Genomic DNA, 16353 nt, shown 5'->3' with positions numbered 1-16353 from the left:
GAGAAATGTACCCCAAAGTTTTAGATAGTCCCCACAAATAATAACTGTGAGTCAAGGGGAAAACACAAACGTAGAGATGAAACAGATTTAGCAAATGAGGCCCGCTAATACTAGATAGGCAGAAAATAGATAGGTGTCTGTGCGGTCAGTACAAAAACTATCAAAAGTAAACCACGCAGAGAATACAAGAACCCCCACACCGACTCACGATGAGGGGGGCGCACTCTGCACCCCAGAACTGACCAGCAAGCAAAAAATCACATAAAAGCAAGCTGGGCTGAACTCATTATATAATGATAAACGTTTTCAAGGAAGTAATGAGAAACTGAACAAGCAAACTTAGCTTCTCATAGCAGGAGACTGGTCACAAGGAATATTCAGGAGAGCACGGGATCAGGACTGAATACACCGACAGCAGGTGACATCTAAAGGTTCAGGTGAGTTAAATAGGCCCAGCCTAGCAGGAGATGAAACAGCTGAGCCCAGCCAAGACCAGCCATATCGCTAAAGGCCACCAGAGGGAGCCCAAGAACAAACTCACACAGTACCACTCATGACCACAGGAGGGAGCCCGAGAACGGAATTCACAACACAGGCAAAGGCAAAAGCAACCCACTAGCGCGGGAACAACAAGGCTTAGCCCGCGCACAAGTCCCACAGGACTGCACAAAAGAACGCACATCCCGCGACAAAGAAGGCCACCAAAAAGACCTACCAACCAAATCTCTGGTACCAAAAATACCAGGATGACCAGCCAACACAGAACAATGAACCTCCGAAATCACCCTACTAGTCCATTTATCAGGAACGAACAGTTTCCCCACTGGACAGCGGTCAGGTTTGTCAGCCTGAAATTCCTGAAGAACCCGTCGCAGATCAGGGGAGATGGCAGAAAGAACCACCCCTTCCTTTAGAATGCCGACCGGTTCAAGGACCTCCGGAGAATCAGGCAAAAAGCTCCTATAGAGGGCATCAGCTTTAATATTCTTAGAATCCGGAAGATACGAGACCACAAAATCAAAACGGGAGAAAAACAAAGACCATCGAGCCTGTCTAGGATTCAGCCGCTTGGCTGACTCGAGGTAAATCAGATTTTTATGATCGGTCAAGACCACAATACGATGCTTGGCTCCCTCAAGCCAATGTCGCCATTCCTCGAATGCCCACTTCATAGCCAACAATTCCCGATTGCCGACATCATAATTACGTTCAGCAGGCGAAAACTTTCTGGAAAAGAAGGCACATGGTTTCATCAAGGAATAGGGTTGAGCGAAACGGGTCGATCATTTTCAAAAGTCGCCGTCTTTTGGCTAAGTCGGCGTCTCATGAAACCCGATCCGACCCCTGTGCTTGTCGGCCATGCGGTACGCGACTTTCGCGCCAAAGTCGCGTTTCAATGACGCGAAAAGCGCCATTTCTCAGCCAATGAAGGTGAACGCAGAGTGTGGGCAGCGTGATGACATAGATCCTGGTCCCCACCATCTTAGAGAAGGGCATTGCAGTGATTGGCTTGCTGTCTGCGGCGTCACAGGGGCTATAAAGGGGCGTTCCCGCCGACCGCCATCTTACTGCTGCTGATCTGAGCTTAGGGACAGGTTGCTGCCGCTTCGTCAGAAGCAGGGAGAGCGTTAGGCAGGGTCCACTAACCACCAAACCGCTTGTGCTGCAGCGATTTCCACTGTCCAACACCACCTTCGGTGTGCAGGGACTGTGGAAGCTATTTTTTTTTTTTTTTCCCCTCAGCGCTGTAGCTCATTGGGCTGCCCTAGAAGGCTCCGTGATAGCTGTATTGCTGTGTGTACGCCACTGTGGAAACCAACTGCTTTTTTCAAAGCACATATCCTCTTGTTCCTTCCTTTCTGCACAGCTATCTTTTTTGTTTGTCCACACTTTTTATTTAATTTGTGCATCAGTCCACTCCTATTGCTGCCTGCCATACCTGGCTTAGATTACTGCAGGGAGATAGTAATTGTAGGACAGTCCCTGTTTTTTTTTTGTTTTTTTTGTGGGAGATTAAGATTGGCATTTCTGCTACAGTGCCATCCCTGTGTGTGCCATCTCTCACTGAGTGGGCCATAGAAAGCCTATTTATTTTTTCCGTGATTTGTGTTCTAAATTCTACCTCAACACAAAAACACTACATCAATCAGTGGGAGAAAAATATTGGCCTCAGTCAGGGCTTGTGTGCCACTGCTGTGTGTGCTATCTCTCATTCAGTGGGCTATAGAAAGCCTATTTTTTTTTTTTTTTTTTTTAATATTATTTGGTTTCTAAAGTCTCCCTGAAAAAAAAAAAATACCTAAAAAAACAGTGGGAGAGTAATATTGCCCTTTCAGCTTGTGTGCCAGTCTTGACTCCTGGGTGTGCCACCTCTCTCCCTCTCATTCAGTGGGCCATAGAAAGCCTATTTATTTTTTTTTTTAAATATTATTGGGTTTCTAAAGTCTCCCTTAAAAAACAAAAAATACATAAAAAAACAGTGGGAGAGTAATATTGCCCTTTCAGCTTGTGTGCCAGGCTTGACTCCTGGGTGTGCCACCTCTCTCCCTCTCATTCAGTGGGCCATAGAAAGCCTATTTTTTTTTTTTTTAAATATTATTGGGTTTCTAAAGTCTCCCTTAAAAAACAAAAAATACATAAAAAAACAGTGGGAGAGTAATATTGCCCTTTCAGCTTGTGTGCCAGTCTTGACTCCTGGGTGTGCCACCTCTCTCCCTCTCATTCAGTGGGCCATAGAAAGCCTATTTATTTTTTTTTTTTAAATATTATTGGGTTTCTAAAGTCTCCCTTAAAAAACCAAAAATACATAAAAAAACAGTGGGAGAGTAATATTGCCCTTTCAGCTTGTGTGCCAGTCTTGACTCCTGGGTGTGCCACCTCTCTCCCTCTCATTCAGTGGGCCATAGAAAGCCTATTTATTATTTTTTTTTAATATTATTGGGTTTCTAAAGTCTCCCTTAAAAAACAAAAAATACATAAAAAAAACAGTGGGAGAGTAATATTGCCCTTTCAGCTTGTGTGCCAGTCTTGACTCCTGGGTGTGCCACCTCTCTCCCTCTCATTCAGTGGGCCATAGAAAGCCTATTTATTTTTTTTTTTAAATATTATTGGGTTTCTAAAGTCTCCCTTAAAAAACAAAAAATACATAAAAAAACAGTGGGAGAGTAATATTGCCCTTTCAGCTTGTGTGCCAGGCTTGACTCCTGGGTGTGCCACCTCTCTCCCTCTCATTCAGTGGGCCATAGAAAGCCTATTTATTTTTTTTTTAAAATATTATTGGGTTTCTAAAGTCTCCCTTAAAAAACAAAAAATACATAAAAAAACAGTGGGAGAGTAATATTGCCCTTTCAGCTTGTGTGCCAGTCTTGACTCCTGGGTGTGCCACCTCTCTCCCTCTCATTCAGTGGGCCATAGAAAGCCTATTTATTGTTTTTTTAAAATATTATTGGGTTTCTAAAGTCTCCCTTAAAAAACCAAAAATACATAAAAAAACAGTGGGAGAGTAATATTGCCCTTTCAGCTTGTGTGCCAGTCTTGACTCCTGGGTGTGCCACCTCTCTCCCTCTCATTCAGTGGGCCATAGAAAGCCTATTTATTTATTTTTTTAAATATTATTGGGTTTCTAAAGTCTCCCTTAAAAAACAAAAAATACATAAAAAAACAGTGGGAGAGTAATATTGCCCTTTCAGCTTGTGTGCCAGTCTTGACTCCTGGGTGTGCCACCTCTCTCCCTCTCATTCAGTGGGCCATAGAAAGCCTATTTATTTATTTTTTTAAATATTATTGGGTTTCTAAAGTCTCCCTTAAAAAACCAAAAATACATAAAAAAACAGTGGGAGAGTAATATTGCCCTTTCAGCTTGTGTGCCAGTCTTGACTCCTGGGTGTGCCACCTCTCTCTCTCATTCAGTGGGCCATAGAAAGGCTATTTTTTTTTTGGTTTTTTTAATATTATTTGGTTTCTAAAGTCTCCCTGAAAAAAAAAAAAAAACATAAAAAAACAGTGGGAGAGTAATATTGCCCTTTCAGCTTGTGTGCCAGTCTTGACTCCTGGGTGTGCCACCTCTCTCCCTCTCATTCAGTGGGCCATAGAAAGCCTATTTATTTTTTTTTTTAAATATTATTGGGTTTCTAAAGTCTCCCTTAAAAAACAAAAAATACATAAAAAAACAGTGGGAGAGTAATATTGCCCTTTCAGCTTGTGTGCCAGGCTTGACTCCTGGGTGTGCCACCTCTCTCCCTCTCATTCAGTGGGCCATAGAAAGCCTATTTATTTATTTTTTTAAATATTATTGGGTTTCTAAAGTCTCCCTTAAAAAACAAAAAATACATAAAAAAAACAGTGGGAGAGTAATATTGCCCTTTCAGCTTGTGTGCCAGTCTTGACTCCTGGGTGTGCCACCTCTCTCCCTCTCATTCAGTGGGCCATAGAAAGCCTATTTATTTATTTTTTTAAATATTATTGGGTTTCTAAAGTCTCCCTTAAAAAACAAAAAATACATAAAAAAACAGTGGGAGAGTAATATTGCCCTTTCAGCTTGTGTGCCAGGCTTGACTCCTGGGTGTGCCACCTCTCTCCCTCTCATTCAGTGGGCCATAGAAAGCCTATTTATTTTTTTTTTTAAATATTATTGGGTTTCTAAAGTCTCCCTTAAAAAACAAAAAATACATAAAAAAACAGTGGGAGAGTAATATTGCCCTTTCAGCTTGTGTGCCAGTCTTGACTCCTGGGTGTGCCACCTCTCTCCCTCTCATTCAGTGGGCCATAGAAAGCCTATTTATTTTTTTTTTAAAATATTATTGGGTTTCTAAAGTCTCCCTTAAAAAACCAAAAATACATAAAAAAACAGTGGGAGAGTAATATTGCCCTTTCAGCTTGTGTGCCAGTCTTGACTCCTGGGTGTGCCACCTCTCTCCCGTTCATTCAGTGGGCCATAGAAAGCCTATTTATTTATTTTTTTAAATATTATTGGGTTTCTAAAGTCTCCCTTAAAAAACAAAAAATACATAAAAAAACAGTGGGAGAGTAATATTGCCCTTTCAGCTTGTGTGCCAGTCTTGACTCCTGGGTGTGCCACCTCTCTCCCTCTCATTCAGTGGGCCATAGAAAGCCTATTTATTTTTTTTTTAAAATATTATTGGGTTTCTAAAGTCTCCCTTAAAAAACCAAAAATACATAAAAAAACAGTGGGAGAGTAATATTGCCCTTTCAGCTTGTGTGCCAGTCTTGACTCCTGGGTGTGCCACCTCTCTCTCTCATTCAGTGGGCCATAGAAAGGCTATTTTTTTTTTGGTTTTTTTAATATTATTTGGTTTCTAAAGTCTCCCTGAAAAAAAAAAAAAAACATAAAAAAACAGTGGGAGAGTAATATTGCCCTTTCAGCTTGTGTGCCAGTCTTGACTCCTGGGTGTGCCACCTCTCTCCCTCTCATTCAGTGGGCCATAGAAAGCCTATTTATTTTTTTTTTAAAATATTATTGGGTTTCTAAAGTCTCCCTTAAAAAACAAAAAATACATAAAAAAACAGTGGGAGAGTAATATTGCCCTTTCAGCTTGTGTGCCAGGCTTGACTCCTGGGTGTGCCACCTCTCTCCCTCTCATTCAGTGGGCCATAGAAAGCCTATTTATTTATTTTTTAAAATATTATTGGGTTTCTAAAGTCTCCCTTAAAAAACAAAAAATACATAAAAAAAACAGTGGGAGAGTAATATTGCCCTTTCAGCTTGTGTGCCAGTCTTGACTCCTGGGTGTGCCACCTCTCTCCCTCTCATTCAGTGGGCCATAGAAAGCCTATTTATTTATTTTTTTAAATATTATTGGGTTTCTAAAGTCTCCCTTAAAAAACAAAAAATACATAAAAAAACAGTGGGAGAGTAATATTGCCCTTTCAGCTTGTGTGCCAGTCTTGACTCCTGGGTGTGCCACCTCTCTCTCATTCAGTGGGCCATAGAAAGCATTTTTTTTTTCCTTGATTTGTGTTCTAAAATCTACCTCAACACAAAAACACTACATCAATCAGTGGGAGAAAAATATTGGCCTCAGTCAGGGCTTGTGTGCCACTGCTGTGTGTGCTATCTCTCATTCAGTGGGCTATAGAAAGCCTATTTATTTATTTATTTATTTTCTTATTATTTGGTTTCTAAAGTCTCCCTGAAAAAAAAAAAAAAAACATAAAAAAACAGTGGGAGAGTAATATTGCCCCTTCAGCTTGTGTGCCAGTCTTGACTCCTGGGTGTGCCACCTCTCTCTCTCATTCAGTGGGCTATAGAAAGCCTATTTTTTTTTTTTTTTTTTTTTTTAATATTATTTGGTTTCTAAAGTCTCCCTGAAATAAAAAAAAAACTTAAAAAAACAGTGGGAGAGTAATATTGCCCTTTCAGCTTGTGCGCCAGTCTTGACTCCTGGGTGTGCCACCTCTCTCTCTCTAATTGTGGGCCATAGAAAGCCTTTTTTTTTTTTTTTTTTTTTAATATTATTTGGTTTCTAAAGTCTCCCTGAGAAAAAAAAATAAATAAATTAGGTGGGAGATTAATATTGACATTAGTGCTTGAGTGACAGTCCTGCGTGTGTGTCATCTCTGTGATTTTGTGCCACAGAAAACAGAGTGTGTAACATTGTGCCTGATTTTCCTTGTGGTCTCACCAACCTGTTAAGGGATATTGAAATCATACTGAAGTTATAGCTCACCGTGTAAGTTGTTTGACAGCAACAAATAAAGTTACTTTGGTTAAGATTTTAAAACAATGAGGAAGTCTGGTGCAAGAGGTCGTCGTGGGCGTTCATTGTCAGCTGGTAATGATGGTAGTGGTAGTGGAGCATCAGGTGGTCGTGGGGATAAAAATATTCCACCTAAGTCTGGAGCTGTGGAGCCAGTTTCGTCGTCAGGCTACACAAGGCCTCGAACGCTCTCTTTTCTGGGAGTAGGAAAACCGCTTTTAAAGGCGGAGCAGCAACAGCAAGTTTTGGCTTACATTGCAGACTCAGCCTCTAGCTCTTTTGCCTCCTCTTCCGAAACTGGTAAATGTAAAAGCAGCGCGTCGCTTGTGGATGTTCACGGTCAGGGACAAGTCGCTTCCTTGTCCTCCTCAGCAAAAACTACAACAAGAGAGAAGGATGCAGCAGGCGACACAACGGGTCACTCCATGGAGCTCTTTACACATACCGTCCCTGGCTTAGAAAGTGAAACATTTAACAGGCCATGCCCATTACAAGTATATTCTGACATGGAGTGCACTGATGCACAGCCACAGCCAGAGTACTATGCTGCTCCTTTGACTCAGACCACCACATTGCCCTCTCAGGGTACAGATCCACAATCAGACCCTGATGAGACTATGTTGCCCCGCCACGAACGCTATACCACCGACCGACACAGTGACACAGACGAAGTTGCACACGAGCTCGAAGAGGAGGTAATAGATGACCCAGTTATTGACCCCGATTGGCAGCCATTGGGGGAACAGGGTGCAGGCGGCAGTAGTTCAGAAGCGGAGGTGGAGGAGGGGCCGCAGCAGGCATCAACATCGCAACAGGTTCCATCTACCGGGCCCGTATCTGGCCCAAAACGCGTGTCAAAGCCAAAACCTGTTGGAGCACAGCGTTGCCATCCGGTTAAAGCTCAGTCTGCAATCCCTGAAAAGGGATCCGAGTCTAGGAAGAGTGCAGTCTGGCATTTTTTTAAACAACATCCAACTGATCAGCGCAAAGTCATCTGTCAAAAATGTTCAACTAGCTTAAGCAGAGGTCAGAATCTGAAAAGTCTAAATACTAGTTGCATGCATAGACACTTAACCACCATGCATTTTCAAGCCTGGACTAACTACCAAACGTCCCTCAAGGTTGTAGCACCCTCGGCCAATGAAGCTAGTCAGCAACGCAACATCCCTTCCGTCACTGTAAGGCCACCATTTTCCGCACCACCGGCAGTATCTGTGCAGGTTTCTTTGCCAGCCAAAAGCAGTCAGGGTCAGGGAATCACCAGTTTTGTAGGAGGAAATATTGCATCTAGGGCACCGGCGGAAACAATACCGTCTCCAACCGTCTCTCAGTCTGCCATGTACACCGGCACACCCGAAAGTTCCACGATCTCCAGCTCTCCAGTCCAGCTCACCCTACATGAGACTCTGGTTAGAAAAAGGAAGTACTTATCCTCGCATCCGCGTACACAGGGTTTTAACGCCCACATAGCTAGACTAATCTCGTTAGAGATGATGCCCTACCGGTTAGTTGAAAGCGAAGCTTTCAAAGCCCTGATGGAGTACGCTGAACCACGATACGAGCTACCCAGTCGACACTTTTTTTCCAGAAAAGCCATCCCAGCCCTGCACCAGCATGTTAAACAGCGCATCGTCCATGCACTCAGGCAATCTGTGAGTACAAAGGTGCACCTGACTACAGATGCATGGACCAGTAGGCATGGCCAGGGACGTTATGTGTCCATCACGGCACACTGGGTGAATGTGGTGGATGCAGGGTCCACAGGCGACATCAATTTAGGGACAGTTGTGCCTAGCCCACGGTCTAGGAAACAGTTGGCTGTAGGCGTTCGCACCCCCTCCTCCTCCTCCTCCTCGTCCTCCTGCAGAAGCTACAGCTCTTCCACAGAACGCCATAGAAAGGCTATTTTTTTTTTGGTTTTTTTAATATTATTTGGTTTCTAAAGTCTCCCTGAAAAAAAAAAAAAAACATAAAAAAACAGTGGGAGAGTAATATTGCCCTTTCAGCTTGTGTGCCAGTCTTGACTCCTGGGTGTGCCACCTCTCTCCCTCTCATTCAGTGGGCCATAGAAAGCCTATTTATTGTTTTTTTTAAATATTATTGGGTTTCTAAAGTCTCCCTTAAAAAACCAAAAATACATAAAAAAACAGTGGGAGAGTAATATTGCCCTTTCAGCTTGTGTGCCAGTCTTGACTCCTGGGTGTGCCACCTCTCTCCCTCTCATTCAGTGGGCCATAGAAAGCCTATTTATTTATTTTTTTAAATATTATTGGGTTTCTAAAGTCTCCCTTAAAAAACAAAAAATACATAAAAAAACAGTGGGAGAGTAATATTGCCCTTTCAGCTTGTGTGCCAGTCTTGACTCCTGGGTGTGCCACCTCTCTCCCTCTCATTCAGTGGGCCATAGAAAGCCTATTTATTTATTTTTTTAAATATTATTGGGTTTCTAAAGTCTCCCTTAAAAAACCAAAAATACATAAAAAAACAGTGGGAGAGTAATATTGCCCTTTCAGCTTGTGTGCCAGTCTTGACTCCTGGGTGTGCCACCTCTCTCTCTCATTCAGTGGGCCATAGAAAGGCTATTTTTTTTTTGGTTTTTTTAATATTATTTGGTTTCTAAAGTCTCCCTGAAAAAAAAAAAAAAACATAAAAAAACAGTGGGAGAGTAATATTGCCCTTTCAGCTTGTGTGCCAGTCTTGACTCCTGGGTGTGCCACCTCTCTCCCTCTCATTCAGTGGGCCATAGAAAGCCTATTTATTTTTTTTTTTAAATATTATTGGGTTTCTAAAGTCTCCCTTAAAAAACAAAAAATACATAAAAAAACAGTGGGAGAGTAATATTGCCCTTTCAGCTTGTGTGCCAGGCTTGACTCCTGGGTGTGCCACCTCTCTCCCTCTCATTCAGTGGGCCATAGAAAGCCTATTTATTTATTTTTTTAAATATTATTGGGTTTCTAAAGTCTCCCTTAAAAAACAAAAAATACATAAAAAAAACAGTGGGAGAGTAATATTGCCCTTTCAGCTTGTGTGCCAGTCTTGACTCCTGGGTGTGCCACCTCTCTCCCTCTCATTCAGTGGGCCATAGAAAGCCTATTTATTTATTTTTTTAAATATTATTGGGTTTCTAAAGTCTCCCTTAAAAAACAAAAAATACATAAAAAAACAGTGGGAGAGTAATATTGCCCTTTCAGCTTGTGTGCCAGGCTTGACTCCTGGGTGTGCCACCTCTCTCCCTCTCATTCAGTGGGCCATAGAAAGCCTATTTATTTTTTTTTTTAAATATTATTGGGTTTCTAAAGTCTCCCTTAAAAAACAAAAAATACATAAAAAAACAGTGGGAGAGTAATATTGCCCTTTCAGCTTGTGTGCCAGTCTTGACTCCTGGGTGTGCCACCTCTCTCCCTCTCATTCAGTGGGCCATAGAAAGCCTATTTATTTTTTTTTTAAAATATTATTGGGTTTCTAAAGTCTCCCTTAAAAAACCAAAAATACATAAAAAAACAGTGGGAGAGTAATATTGCCCTTTCAGCTTGTGTGCCAGTCTTGACTCCTGGGTGTGCCACCTCTCTCCCTCTCATTCAGTGGGCCATAGAAAGCCTATTTATTTATTTTTTTAAATATTATTGGGTTTCTAAAGTCTCCCTTAAAAAACAAAAAATACATAAAAAAACAGTGGGAGAGTAATATTGCCCTTTCAGCTTGTGTGCCAGTCTTGACTCCTGGGTGTGCCACCTCTCTCCCTCTCATTCAGTGGGCCATAGAAAGCCTATTTATTTTTTTTTTTAAATATTATTGGGTTTCTAAAGTCTCCCTTAAAAAACCAAAAATACATAAAAAAACAGTGGGAGAGTAATATTGCCCTTTCAGCTTGTGTGCCAGTCTTGACTCCTGGGTGTGCCACCTCTCTCCCTCTCATTCAGTGGGCCATAGAAAGCCTATTTATTTATTTTTTTAAATATTATTGGGTTTCTAAAGTCTCCCTTAAAAAACAAAAAATACATAAAAAAACAGTGGGAGAGTAATATTGCCCTTTCAGCTTGTGTGCCAGTCTTGACTCCTGGGTGTGCCACCTCTCTCTCATTCAGTGGGCCATAGAAAGCATTTTTTTTTTCCTTGATTTGTGTTCTAAAATCTACCTCAACACAAAAACACTACATCAATCAGTGGGAGAAAAATATTGGCCTCAGTCAGGGCTTGTGTGCCACTGCTGTGTGTGCTATCTCTCATTCAGTGGGCTATAGAAAGCCTATTTATTTATTTATTTATTTTCTTATTATTTGGTTTCTAAAGTCTCCCTGAAAAAAAAAAAAAAAACATAAAAAAACAGTGGGAGAGTAATATTGCCCCTTCAGCTTGTGTGCCAGTCTTGACTCCTGGGTGTGCCACCTCTCTCTCTCATTCAGTGGGCTATAGAAAGCCTATTTTTTTTTTTTTTTTTAATATTATTTGGTTTCTAAAGTCTCCCTGAAATAAAAAAAAAACTTAAAAAAACAGTGGGAGAGTAATATTGCCCTTTCAGCTTGTGCGCCAGTCTTGACTCCTGGGTGTGCCACCTCTCTCTCTCTAATTGTGGGCCATAGAAAGCCTTTTTTTTTTTTTTTTTTTTTAATATTATTTGGTTTCTAAAGTCTCCCTGAGAAAAAAAAATAAATAAATTAGGTGGGAGATTAATATTGACATTAGTGCTTGAGTGACAGTCCTGCGTGTGTGTCATCTCTGTGATTTTGTGCCACAGAAAACAGAGTGTGTAACATTGTGCCTGATTTTCCTTGTGGTCTCACCAACCTGTTAAGGGATATTGAAATCATACTGAAGTTATAGCTCACCGTGTAAGTTGTTTGACAGCAACAAATAAAGTTACTTTGGTTAAGATTTTAAAACAATGAGGAAGTCTGGTGCAAGAGGTCGTCGTGGGCGTTCATTGTCAGCTGGTAATGATGGTAGTGGTAGTGGAGCATCAGGTGGTCGTGGGGATAAAAATATTCCACCTAAGTCTGGAGCTGTGGAGCCAGTTTCGTCGTCAGGCTACACAAGGCCTCGAACGCTCTCTTTTCTGGGAGTAGGAAAACCGCTTTTAAAGGCGGAGCAGCAACAGCAAGTTTTGGCTTACATTGCAGACTCAGCCTCTAGCTCTTTTGCCTCCTCTTCCGAAACTGGTAAATGTAAAAGCAGCGCGTCGCTTGTGGATGTTCACGGTCAGGGACAAGTCGCTTCCTTGTCCTCCTCAGCAAAAACTACAACAAGAGAGAAGGATGCAGCAGGCGACACAACGGGTCACTCCATGGAGCTCTTTACACATACCGTCCCTGGCTTAGAAAGTGAAACATTTAACAGGCCATGCCCATTACAAGTATATTCTGACATGGAGTGCACTGATGCACAGCCACAGCCAGAGTACTATGCTGCTCCTTTGACTCAGACCACCACATTGCCCTCTCAGGGTACAGATCCACAATCAGACCCTGATGAGACTATGTTGCCCCGCCACGAACGCTATACCACCGACCGACACAGTGACACAGACGAAGTTGCACACGAGCTCGAAGAGGAGGTAATAGATGACCCAGTTATTGACCCCGATTGGCAGCCATTGGGGGAACAGGGTGCAGGCGGCAGTAGTTCAGAAGCGGAGGTGGAGGAGGGGCCGCAGCAGGCATCAACATCGCAACAGGTTCCATCTACCGGGCCCGTATCTGGCCCAAAACGCGTGTCAAAGCCAAAACCTGTTGGAGCACAGCGTTGCCATCCGGTTAAAGCTCAGTCTGCAATCCCTGAAAAGGGATCCGAGTCTAGGAAGAGTGCAGTCTGGCATTTTTTTAAACAACATCCAACTGATCAGCGCAAAGTCATCTGTCAAAAATGTTCAACTAGCTTAAGCAGAGGTCAGAATCTGAAAAGTCTAAATACTAGTTGCATGCATAGACACTTAACCACCATGCATTTTCAAGCCTGGACTAACTACCAAACGTCCCTCAAGGTTGTAGCACCCTCGGCCAATGAAGCTAGTCAGCAACGCAACATCCCTTCCGTCACTGTAAGGCCACCATTTTCCGCACCACCGGCAGTATCTGTGCAGGTTTCTTTGCCAGCCAAAAGCAGTCAGGGTCAGGGAATCACCAGTTTTGTAGGAGGAAATATTGCATCTAGGGCACCGGCGGAAACAATACCGTCTCCAACCGTCTCTCAGTCTGCCATGTACACCGGCACACCCGAAAGTTCCACGATCTCCAGCTCTCCAGTCCAGCTCACCCTACATGAGACTCTGGTTAGAAAAAGGAAGTACTTATCCTCGCATCCGCGTACACAGGGTTTTAACGCCCACATAGCTAGACTAATCTCGTTAGAGATGATGCCCTACCGGTTAGTTGAAAGCGAAGCTTTCAAAGCCCTGATGGAGTACGCTGAACCACGATACGAGCTACCCAGTCGACACTTTTTTTCCAGAAAAGCCATCCCAGCCCTGCACCAGCATGTTAAACAGCGCATCGTCCATGCACTCAGGCAATCTGTGAGTACAAAGGTGCACCTGACTACAGATGCATGGACCAGTAGGCATGGCCAGGGACGTTATGTGTCCATCACGGCACACTGGGTGAATGTGGTGGATGCAGGGTCCACAGGCGACATCAATTTAGGGACAGTTGTGCCTAGCCCACGGTCTAGGAAACAGTTGGCTGTAGGCGTTCGCACCCCCTCCTCCTCCTCCTCCTCGTCCTCCTGCAGAAGCTACAGCTCTTCCACAGAACGCAGTCTGCCAACCACTCCATCGGCAGATGACACTGTTGCACACCAGTTGTCCCATTATGGGCCAGCTACTGCCAAGCGTCAGCAGGCTGTATTGGCTATGAAGTGCTTGGGCGACAACAGACACACCGCGGAAGTTCTGTCCGAGTTCTTGCAACAAGAAACGCAGTCGTGGCTGGGCACAGTAGATCTTGAGGCAGGCAAGGTAGTGAGTGATAACGGAAGGAATTTCATGGCTGCCATCTCCCTTTCCCAACTGAAACACATTCCTTGCCTGGCTCACACCTTAAACCTGGTGGTGCAGTGCTTATTGAAAACTTATCCTGGGTTCTCCGACCTGCTCCTCAAAGTGCGTGCACTTTGCTCACATATCCGACGTTCGCCTGTACACGCCAGCCGTATGCAGACCTATCAGCGGTCTTTGAACCTTCCCCAGCATCGCCTAATCATAGACGTTGCAACAAGGTGGAACTCAACACTGCACATGCTTCAGAGACTGTGCGAACAGAGGCGTGCTGTTATTTATTTGTGGGAGGATACACGGGCAGGCAGTAGGATGGCAGACATGGAGTTGTCAGGTGTGCAGTGGTCTAAGATACAAGACATGTGTCAAGTCCTTCAGTGTTTTGAGGAATGCACACGGCTGGTTAGTGCAGACAACGCCGTAATAAGCATGAGCATCCCCCTAATGCGTCTGCTGATGCAAAGTTTGACGCACATAAAGGAGCAGGCGTCTGCACCAGAGGAAGAGGAAAGCCTTGATGACAGTCAGCCATTGTCTGGTCAGGGCAGTGTACAGGACGAGGTAGCGGGCGAAGAGGAGGTGGAGGACGAGGAGGATGATGGGGATGAGTATATTTTTAATGCCGAACCTTTCCCGGGGGCACAGGAAATTGGTTGCGTGTCACGGCCGGGTTCTGGTTTTTTGAGGGACACAAGTGACGTAGATTTGCCTGCAACTGCCCCTCAACCAATCACAACCGGAGATTTGACAACTGGAACTTTGGCCCACATGGCGGATTATGCCTTACGTATCCTAAAAAGGGACACACGCATTACGAAAATGATGAACGATGACGATTACTGGTTGGCCTGCCTCCTTGATCCACGCTATAAAGGCAAATTGCAAAATATTATGCCACATGAGAACTTGGAACTAATATTAGCAACCAAACAATCAACTCTTGTTGACCGTTTGCTTCAGGCATTCCCAGCACACAGCGCACGTGATCGTTCTCACACGAGCTCCAGGGGGCAGCAGACTAGGAGTGTTAGGGGTGCACACATCAGAAGTGGCGTTGGACAGAGGGGTTTTCTGACCAGGTTGTGGAGTGATTTTGCTATGACCGCAGACAGGACAGGTACTGCTGCATCAATTGAAAGTGACAGGAGACAACATTTGTCCAGTATGGTTACTAACTATTTTTCATCCCTTATCGATGTTCTCCCTCAACCGTCATTCCCATTTGATTACTGGGCCTCCAAATTAGACACCTGGCCAGAATTGGCAGAATATGCATTGCAGGAGCTTGCTTGCCCGGCAGCAAGTGTCCTATCAGAAAGAGTATTCAGTGCTGCAGGTTCAATATTAACCGAAAAAAGGACTCGTCTGGCTACCCAAAATGTTGACGATCTAACATTCATTAAAATGAACCACAACTGGATTTCGAAATCTTTTGCCCCACCTTGCCCGGCCGACACCTAGCTTTCCTATGAAAGGCTCTTGCCTGTGAATTACTTTTCTAATGTCTAATTTGCTGCAGCTGATTGTACAGCATACGACATGTTTACACCTCCCTAAATGGCCAAACTCCCCACACGGGGCCATGGTATCGCGACTTGGCGCAAGCACCCGTGAGACTGCTGTTTGTCTGAAGAGGTGGGTGTGCTCGCTTTTGGTTGACGGCATTGCTACTGGGTCCCTCATAGTACAATGTAGTGTCTCTGGCGGTGGTGGTGCGCACCCAACGTCAGACACACCGTTGTAACATGAGGGGCCCTGGGGCGGTCCCGCCGGCCTCTAGAGAGTTCCCCCCTACCCCAGCTCAAAATGTGCTCTACCACATGCAAAATTATGTCGCACAGCTCCACCAACCTTTAGTCTATTCGCTGACATCATTCAATGTCTGGCACTGACAATACAAATTTGTAGACATCTATGATGCAACTTAAAGTAGTCTGTGTCTGTGTCCTATATTGGCACCATTAAATAGTTACTGCCAAATTACTATGTCAGAAACTCAGCAGATGAGCCCACCCCTGTACCTAAGTATGCCACCTTTTTTTTTGTTTTGGTTGTTTTGCGAGACATTAACATCTATTTATATTTTGGGAGTACTGGGACAGACACTCCTTGCACTACTCCTCCACTCACCACCAAGCTGCCCGTGTATCCATGTAACCGCTGTAAAACTGCCATGAGCCTATTGTTTGTTATTTTAGGCCTTTGAAGCCTGTCTGCGGTCCCTCCTTCCACTAGTCCTCCACTGACCAGACCACTGCTGCCCGTGTACCCCTGGAACCAATTATAAAGTGCCTACAGCCAGCCCATTTTTTTATGTTAGGCCTTTGAAGCCTGTCTGCGGTCCCTCCTTCCACTAGTCCTCCACTGGCCAGACCACTGCTGCCCGTGTACCCCTGGAACCAATTATAAAGTGCCTACAGCCAGCCCATTTTTTTATGTTAGGCCTTTGAAGCCTGTCTGCGGTCCCTCCTTCCACTAGTCCTCCACTGGCCAGACCACTGCTGCCCGTGTACCCCTGGAACCAATTATAAAGTGCCTACAGCCAGCCCATTTTTTTATGTTAGGCCTTTGAAGCCTGTCTGCGGTCCCTCCTTCCACTAGTCCTCCACTGGCCAGACCACTGCTGCCCGTGTACCCCTGGAACCAATT

This window comes from Ranitomeya variabilis, chromosome 6 (assembly GCF_051348905.1).
Source record: "Ranitomeya variabilis isolate aRanVar5 chromosome 6, aRanVar5.hap1, whole genome shotgun sequence".
NCBI lineage: Eukaryota > Metazoa > Chordata > Amphibia > Anura > Dendrobatidae > Ranitomeya > Ranitomeya variabilis.
Note: the sequence above shows the minus strand (reverse complement) of the source record.